Genomic DNA, 9,245 nt, shown 5'->3' with positions numbered 1-9,245 from the left:
TCCAGCCCTAAGTGTGGCCTCAGTGTTGTCCATTCATCTTCTTGTGCTTCACTGGCAGCTGTTTTAAACATTTCCACCCTCATGATCTATCGCACTATATCTCCATTCCATGACTGTGACCACCACCTCCATCACCTCCACCATCCCACCACCTCCTCCCTCTACTCAGCAGGTACTTGCCTCCTACTCCACAGGGAAAATAGAAGCCACTGAGGAGAATTCTCTCAGCTTCCTACAACCAAACCTATGATTTTACCTCCTTTGTAGCTGCTTATCTTTTATAATGGATGAAGTGTACCTCACCCTTCCTGAGGCTACTCTCTTCACCCGTACTCTGGACCCTATGTCCTCCTGCCTTCTCAGGGACCTTGATCAATCAAGCACCCCTGCCTGTACTATAATTTTAACTTCTCCACTGTATAGTCTCCTAACCATACACATTTAGACATGTTCAAATCTCTACCTTCTGAAAAATTCAACAATGCTTCCTCTGAGTTTATGTCAGAGGAATGCCTTTTACTTAAGGGTATTTTCTCTTCTCAACAATGAAACTCCCTGATGATGTCTACATTTGCTTGCTCCTTTTCCCAACCTCACCCCTATGCAGCCAGACTTCTACCCACACTGCTCCCACACACCACACCTTAGATATTGTTTTTCCAAAGTTACTGATGACCTGAATCTATAGACACTTCGCTGCATTTTCTGTAATGTATAAAATATATGACACAGCTGACCCTCTTGAAATGTTCCTCCCTTGGTTTCTGTTCTCTTAGTTTTTTTCTCCTAACTGTTCCTTCTCTATTCTTTTGCAATAATCTTTTCCTCAGCATGCTTCTTAAATGTGTTCCTTGAGGCTCTTCTCTTTCACTCCACAATCTCTCCCTACACAGTCTCATCTACTCCCATGGCTTTCATTACCATCTATATGCCAGTGACTATAAAATATACTGTGTGTAGGACAAGCTTGTTTTCCAGAAGTTCTGACTAGAATAAATTACTGCTGACTGAATACCTCACTTATTTATCCCCAAGCATCTCAAACCCAAAATGCAAAACCTTGACTCAATAACTTTCTCCTGAAACTTCTTCCTCTGTTCACTAACTCATTGAATGTACTATTTCCCTCTCATCTCCAGCCTCTCATCAAGCACCCAAATGTCTCCTGAGTCCACTCTTTCCTTCTCCCACTGCCTCCTTCATAGTATATCCTGTTCTCTCTGACCCTTCCTGCTCCCCTCTAATTCATGCTCCATATTGATGATACAAGGTACCAGTATGACTAGTTGGCTACTTTGCTTAAAACCCTTCAATAGTTTCCAGTATTTCATAAAAGAAAGTCCAAATTCTGCCCTTTGTTTATCACATCTTTTATAATCTGACTCCTGTTTATTTTTTCTGTCTTCAAATTTTGCACTATCATGTTTCATGTTCCAGCCATGCTAAATTATTTCATTCCTTGAATAGGATACACTCTCTTTCACCTCATGGATTTTTGCATTAAACCCTCTTCACTCCCCCCCCCCCACCTTTGCTTAGCTAACAGTTAATTATCTTGAAATAAAGCTTGGGAAACCTCTATATTTCTTACCATCTATTGCAGCATTTTAAGTTTTGCCAAATAGCCTAAACCTTGTAGATTATCATTTCAGTTACTTGCTTACATTTTTCCTTAATCTCCTTTGTCCTCCAGGTGCCTGTATTCCAGAAGTCCCTAGCCTCAATAAATTCAACTCTTCAAATGTTATTTTCCTTCTTTTAGGCCACAATGAAATTAGGGGGAAAGAAGAATCCTAGAAGCTGCTGCAAAATCACAAAACTTTGCCTCTCCTCAGATCCCTTCTCTTGCCACTTTCTCCTTTCTGGTTCTCCAGGAACAAAATGAGCATCATCAGGAGAAAATTTCCTCAACTTCCACTCTACAAATACCTTTCTTTAAATACAGTTTTCTCTTCTGCATAGTACATGCCATGTCCCCCTCATCTCCCTCCAATCCCTCCAAGGCTAATTTATCACCCAATGTTTGGATTCCATTTCCACTGGATTGTCTCCTCAGCATATGAACATGTTGAAATAACTTTCATCTTTAAAAGTAAAGCCAAACAAAACAAAACTAATACCTCTCTCAATTCCATGTAGTCTTCTAAATGCTTGATAAAGGAGAGTTTTATATTCTGTCTGTATTTTCTCTCTCACTATCTCCTTCTCTCCGTGTGTGTGTGTGTGTGTGTGTGTGTGTTTGTGTGTGTGTGTGTTTTGAGACAGAGTCTCACTCTGTCACCAAGGCTGGAGTGCAGTGACATGATCACAGCTCACTGCAGCCTTGACCTGCAGGCTCAAGTGATCCTCCCAACTCAGCCTCCCAAGTAGCTGGGACGACAGCCACACATCTCCATGTCTGGCTAATTTTTTAAAAAATTTATGGAGATGAGGTTCCCTTGTGTTGCTTCAGCTGGTCTCCAACTTTTGGGTTCAAGAAATCTTCCTGCCTTGGCCTCCCAAAGTCTTCGGATTACAGGCGTGAGTCACAGCACCAAGCCTATATTTCCATTTTGCTCTATTCACTCTATAATCTGCTAAAGGACAGCTTTTGCCCCAATATATCACTGAAATGGATTTCATTAAGGTCACCAAAAACTTTCATATCTCATGCATTTTCCAAAGGCAATTATATTAGCATTCTCCAGAGAAACAGATCCAATAGAATACATACAGATATATAAGAAGAGATTTATTATTGGCTTTATAATTTGATTTATAATTACATTTATAAATTCATTTACATGATTATGGAGGCCAAGAAGTTTCAAGATCTGCCATCTGCAAGCTGGAAACCCAGGAAAGCTGGTGGTGTAATTCAGTCTGAGTCCAGTGGCATGAGAATCGGAGAGCAGATGATGGAACTCCCAGTCTGAGGCCGAAGGCCTGAGAATCAGGACCTCAGGACCTCGTATGTTCTCACCATTTAGTTTCATTCAGTCTTTCCACAGATTGGATGATGCCCATCTACTTTGGTGAGGATGGATCTCCTTTACACAGTCTACTGATTTAAATATTAACCTCTTACAGAAATCTCTCACAGACATACCCATAAATCATGTTTTACCAGCTATGTGGGCATCCCTTAGACCAGTAAAGTCAACACACAAAATTAGCCATCACACCAATTAACTTTTTTCCGTTCTTATTTTATCTGAATATTCTGGGGAATATTTGATACTGTTGATATTCTTCTCCTGATTGCTCTATTCTTTCTGCTTCTGGAAGAACATCTCCTTTGTTTTCTCCTATCTCCTTGGTTGTCCGTCTCATCTATAGGCTTTCTCTTCTTTCAAATGCCCCTTAACTGTTGGTTTTATCCAGAGCCTCAGCCTTGGTCCTCTACTTTCAATGCATGGTCTCTGGGAGATCTGGTCCATCTATATGACTTCAGCTGTCACTCGCTACTTCCAATGGCTCTCTCTAATCAACTTTAAAAATTTTTTAAACTCTATTTATTTTTCCGAACTCTCTGATAATTCTAATCCCTACACTTCCAAACACATATCAGAAACAATATGTCCCAAACTCCTCCCACTCACCTCCTCCTCCTGCTGTGACACGTGGCGTAGTGAATAACGTTAATCCCAAATCAGTTGCTCAAACAGCGTGCTGGGAGATGCCCAAACTGTGCCTTCTCAGTTACCCCACAGTCACTATCACTTACAGTATTATCTCCTAAAAACCCTTCTCATTAACTCCTTTCCTATCACATCACTAAGCCTTGTCCAGGTTCTTGTCATGTCTCAGTCTGGTCACTACAGTGACCTCTGATTTGGGCTCCCACCAAAGTGCTTTGTCAGAAACACAAATCTCACATTGTCACTTTCTTTCTGTTAGTCCTTCAATGGCTCCATCAGCTTTCAGGATCAAGTTCAAATTCCATAGCTAAGTGGAAGTTCATTCATGGTCTGGCCACTTGCCAACCCCTTTCAGCCTCATTTGTCCTATTCCCTAGTGTGTACTTCCTTTGCTCAGAATGCTCAGCTTCCCTACTGTGCAGTGTTGTTTCATGCCTTTGGGCATTCCCACATGTTGCTCATTCTACATATCTCTCCCTCCTTTCTTGATTCAGCTGACATCTATTAATTGTTTTTTAAAAAACTACCTCAGGAATCACCTCCTCCAGGAAGTTTTTCTTGACACCATAGCCTAATTAGATGCCCTCAGCAGTGTAACCACAGCCCTCTCTAAGTGCACCAAACACATCAATTTTTCTATGTATTTATCTGAAGACTATAAGCTCCTTTAGCTAAAGTACCTTGTCTCATGCAGCTTCTTTCCCAGCACTTAGTACGGTACAAGGCATGCAATAAGTATCTGTCAAATAACTGACTGACAATGAAGAAACTGACTTAGGGAATTGTCCTACACATTCTCAAAATCAGATAATGTTTAAAAAAAAAAAAAAGCTGGAACCAGGCCTTGTATACTAGACTTCATTTAAGGTTGGAAATAAAAAGCTAAAAGGAGAGGAAAGATCTCCTGAAGAAATATATTGCCTATTCAAGCTAGAATACACTTTTAAAATAGGCCAAGAGATTTCTAGAAAGCAATGCAGTTAACTTTTTATTTAAACAGAAAATGTTCTTTGCTGTCTTGCATGTTTTTCTAGACATAAGTAAATGACTCATTCATATACAGAGGCTTACTGAAAATGTATTGTATTCAGAGGTTCTTTCTATTTATCTTATTGTTTGACCTTGATAGTAAAGAGCTATGCAATATTTGTAATGCAGCTAACCATGCAAAGTGAAAGGGAAAGTTAGTCAATTACTTGGTGAAGGAAATCAGCATAAATAGGCTTCATAATTCAAGCCAAAAAAAAATCTTGATTTTTAAATAAATCATGGTATTTTAGACTGCATTATTTGAATAAGTTAACTTTTTAGTGGCAGAGGTGAAAGTAACTTCAAAAATCATTGTGTTTTAGCTTTGGAAGGTTTTGTGATTTTTTTTTTCATATATTTAACATCCTTATTTGTTTTATTTTGGTAAATACTAAGAGTAACTTGCTTCCCAGAGCATTTATTACTATAGTGCAGCCAAAGGCTGTCTGCAAATGTATTGAATATTGGGGAGTGGGGGTGCTTAGAAATTGACTTTACATAATTAAGTTTAAATTAAAACATGAGTTTGTTCCTTGACAAATATTTCTTAAGCATTTACTATGAACCAGGTACTGTAATTGATCCTAAGATATAAAAGTGGTTAAGACAATGCCTTGCTCTTTCTCTTGCTTCCTCTCTGGCCTTGTGTTCTCTGCACGTGCCAACTCCCTTTTACCTTCCACCATGAGCTGAAGAACCCTAAGGACCTCACTAGATGCAGATGCCCAATCTTGAACTTTCCAGCCACCAGAATTGTGAGCCAAATAAACATTTAAAAAATAATAATAAATTACCCTGCCCAGATATTCTTTTATAGCAACACAAAACAGACTAAGACTGCCTCATATAGGTAAAACCATACAGTCTTTTTGTGACTGGCTTATTTTACTTAGCATAATGTTCTTAAGGTAAATCCATATTACAACATTTATCTGAGTTTCCTTCCTTTTTAAGGCTGGATAATATTCCATTGTATGTATATACCATATTATCTTTATTCATCCACTCATGGACATTTAAGCTCCTTCTACCCCTTGGCTATTGTGGACAATGCTGCTATAAACATGTGTGTGCAAATATCTCTTTGGCATTCTGCCTTTGATTCTTTTGGATACATACCCAGAAGTGAGATTGCTGGGCCATGTGGCAATTATCTTTTTAATTTTTTGCAGAACTGCCATGCTGTTTTACATACCAACTGCACCATTTTACATTTCCACCAACTGTGCTCAAGGGTTCCAGTTTCTCTACATCTTTATCAACACTTGTTATTTTAGCCCTTTTTTAACAATAGCCACTTTCATGGGTGTGAAAAATATTAACATAATCTTGACTTCAGTGCCTTGGGCCATACACAATACATAGCAGCTACTTTATGAAAGCTTATGGTTGAGATGTATTAAAAGAGTATATTTTCATAATGTGTTTGCTTTATAAAGTTGATGTTAGAGATCATTAATGGAGACTATGATCTGTGCGTTAGGATAAAATAAGACACATCTTAGGGAAAAAAAGACTATCTCTGCTTTCAAGGAATTCTCAATTTGGTGAGCAAAACATCTATAACAACCAACTAAATCATCATATGATAAGTGCTACAAGGGAAGAATAAATAACATACAATGAAAATAGAAAGGTAAGTGTGATTCACTTTGTGAAAGAGTTGAGGAAGAAGAGGTTACAGAGAAAACTTCTTCAAGGATTTGATCTGACCTTGATGACTGTGGAGAATTTCACCTGGTGGAGAATGAGTGGTCAAGAGCAGAAGGGCACTCCTGACCAAAGTAACCAAATCCACAAGGGCCTGATGGAGAAGTAATGCACACTATGTTTGCAAGGGCGGATAGAGCTCAGGGAATGTGTGGGAAGTGCATGGGATAGAACTGATACAAAAGTTTATTTAACAACTACATTTCCCAGAGTTTAGCTATTTATAAAACAAAGAAATAAATTTTGCTTTATCTGTAGAATAGTACTACTTACTTAACATTGTTTAAAATGACTTTCTAAAATGTAAATGCCTATTTTGGCTGCATGTTAAGCAATAATATTCATGAAATTACACTTTTAATATGCTAATCACATTTTTCTAATGCCCATTAAAATAAAAATAAGTAATATAATTATGCAAATGCTTGGCACTGTGCCACTTAAAATTGTCTCTCATTCCACCAGGAGCATATGCTCCACACTTTGGGAAATACTGCTTTGCATTAATAATGGACATGAAAGAAACACCTTTCACAAACTTTAGTTTTCCAAATATGTGAGGAAGTAGTGAAAATGATGAAATGTTTTAAATGAAGCAATTTTGAAATTTCTGCTAGAAGCAAGCATGTAATGGCCGAAAAATGCTAGGAAACAAGTGGTCAGAGAAAGTTAGCTGAATAAGGTGAGAAGAGAAAAGAATCACATCATGGTACAGAGTAAAATGGTCTGTTTGAAGATAAGAATTTAGTAGAAAGAGCAGACTGAGAGTTAACCAGAAATTGATTTTTTTTTTTTCTGGCTAAACACTAGAGCTATATTGCCCATTATGTTAGCTAGTAGCCATATGAGGATATTTAAAATTAAATTTGAGTTAATTAAAATTAAACTTAAGCCGGGCATGGTGGCTCATGCCTGTAATCCCAGCACTTTGGGAGTCCGAGGCGGGCAGATCACGAGGTCAGGAGATGGAGACCATCCTGGCTAACACGGTGAAACCTCATCTACACTAAAAATACAAAAAATTAGCTGGGCATGGTGGCGGGCGCCTGTAGTCCCAGTTACTTGGGAGGCTGAGGCAGGAGAATGGCATGAACCCGGGAGGCGGAGCTTGCAGTGAGCCGAGATCGCGCCACTCCTTTCCAGCCTGGGCGACAGAGCGAGACTCCGTCCCAAAAAAAAAAAAAAAAAGTTAAACTTAAATTTCAATTCCTCAATCTCACTGGCCACATTTCAAGTCCTCAACAGACATATATGGCTAGTTATTACTCTATTGGACAGAGTGCATACAGAATATATCCATTATTGCAGAAAATGTCCTCCAGCTATATTGAGATATAATTATCAAATATGACATGTGTACATTTAAGGTGTACAACATGATGTTTTGATATGTGCACACATTTTAAAATGAGTACCACTATCAAGCCGATTAACATCACATCACCTGATGTTTGCATATGTGCATGGCAAGAACATTTAAGTTCCACTCTTTTAGCAAACTTCAAGTATGCAATACAGCATTATTAACAATAGTCATCATGCTGTATATTAGGTCTCCAAAACTTATTTATCCTACGTAACTAAAACTTCGTACCTTGATTGACATCTCCCCATTGGACATCGTACTAGACTAATAGGATGCTGAGACTTCACATTGTTGAACTACAGGGCTTCAAGGAGAAAACTCCTAAAATTAAATTAAACATACAGAATTAGTTATATTTTATTTATCAGGGCAATTAGAGGACAATGCCTCAATTAATAGTGGAAACATGGCTTTCCTTAATCAGGAATAAGGCCATTATTCTGATAAGAGCTTTTGATGCCCAACTTGAGCATGATTAATAATGAGCAATGTAAAATGCTAAGTAATTGGAGAAAATCCAAATTCCCTTATGATATTGCTCAAATTCCCTGATATAGCTTCTTCAGAATGAAAATAACAAAAAAGCTGCAAAAGTGTGCCTGTAAGCTAAGAGTCCTACTATTGAAATCTATGGTTCTAGAACTCCAGATTTCTATTGAGTTACGTGTCAGGCCCAGGCCATCTCCCCGGTAGACAGATTATCCTAGCCTTCATTATGCTTTAAGAATTTCTCAGGCCAGATGTAGTGGCTGATACCTGTAATCCCAACACTTTGGGAGGCCAAGGTGGGAGGATTACTTGGGACCAGTAGTTCTCAATCAGGCTGGGCAACATAGAAAGACCCCATGTCTACAAAAAATAAAAATAAAAATAAAACTTGCCAGGTGTGGTGGCACATGCCTGTAGTCCTAGCTTCTTTGGAGGCTGAGGCAGAGATCTGAGCCCAGGAGTTTGAGGTTACAGTGAGCTATGATTGAGCCACTGCACTCCAGTCTGGGTGACAGAGTCAAACCTTGTCTCTAGGGGAAAAGAAACAAAAGGAAGAAGAAAGAAAGAATTTCTCCCATACATGTACATCCTCTAATATTTTTTTCAGCTTCTGGAATGTAATTTATGTAGTAGTATTTCTTGTGACCATGTAATCACTTCTTCTGAGCCTGAACTCTACTGTCAGTAAAAATGGAATGATATTAAATTAAATGATACAGCACAGAGAAAGTGCTTAGTACAAACAGAAAATGCCAACAAAATGTAATACATGTAGAAATCCTTCTCTATTACACTATAGTTTTCTAGTGGCTTGTAGAGTTGAAATTCAGTATCCCAATCTGTTCCTGCCACTTCACATGTGACAACCTGAGCCTCAATAGTGATCAATCAACCAACAGGAATCAAGTCCTCTGTTCAGGACACCAGAGTCTGTAAGTGGCCCACAGACTTCTAACAAAACATAAGGCATGACCTCCACATTCAAAGAACTGAAATATAAGTGAAAATAAAAGTATTTCAAGGGCATTCAC

The sequence above is a fragment of the Macaca mulatta genome, chromosome 4, assembly GCF_049350105.2.
Source record: "Macaca mulatta isolate MMU2019108-1 chromosome 4, T2T-MMU8v2.0, whole genome shotgun sequence".
Classification (NCBI taxonomy): Eukaryota; Metazoa; Chordata; class Mammalia; order Primates; family Cercopithecidae; genus Macaca; species Macaca mulatta.
This window is presented reverse-complemented; position numbering follows the sequence as displayed.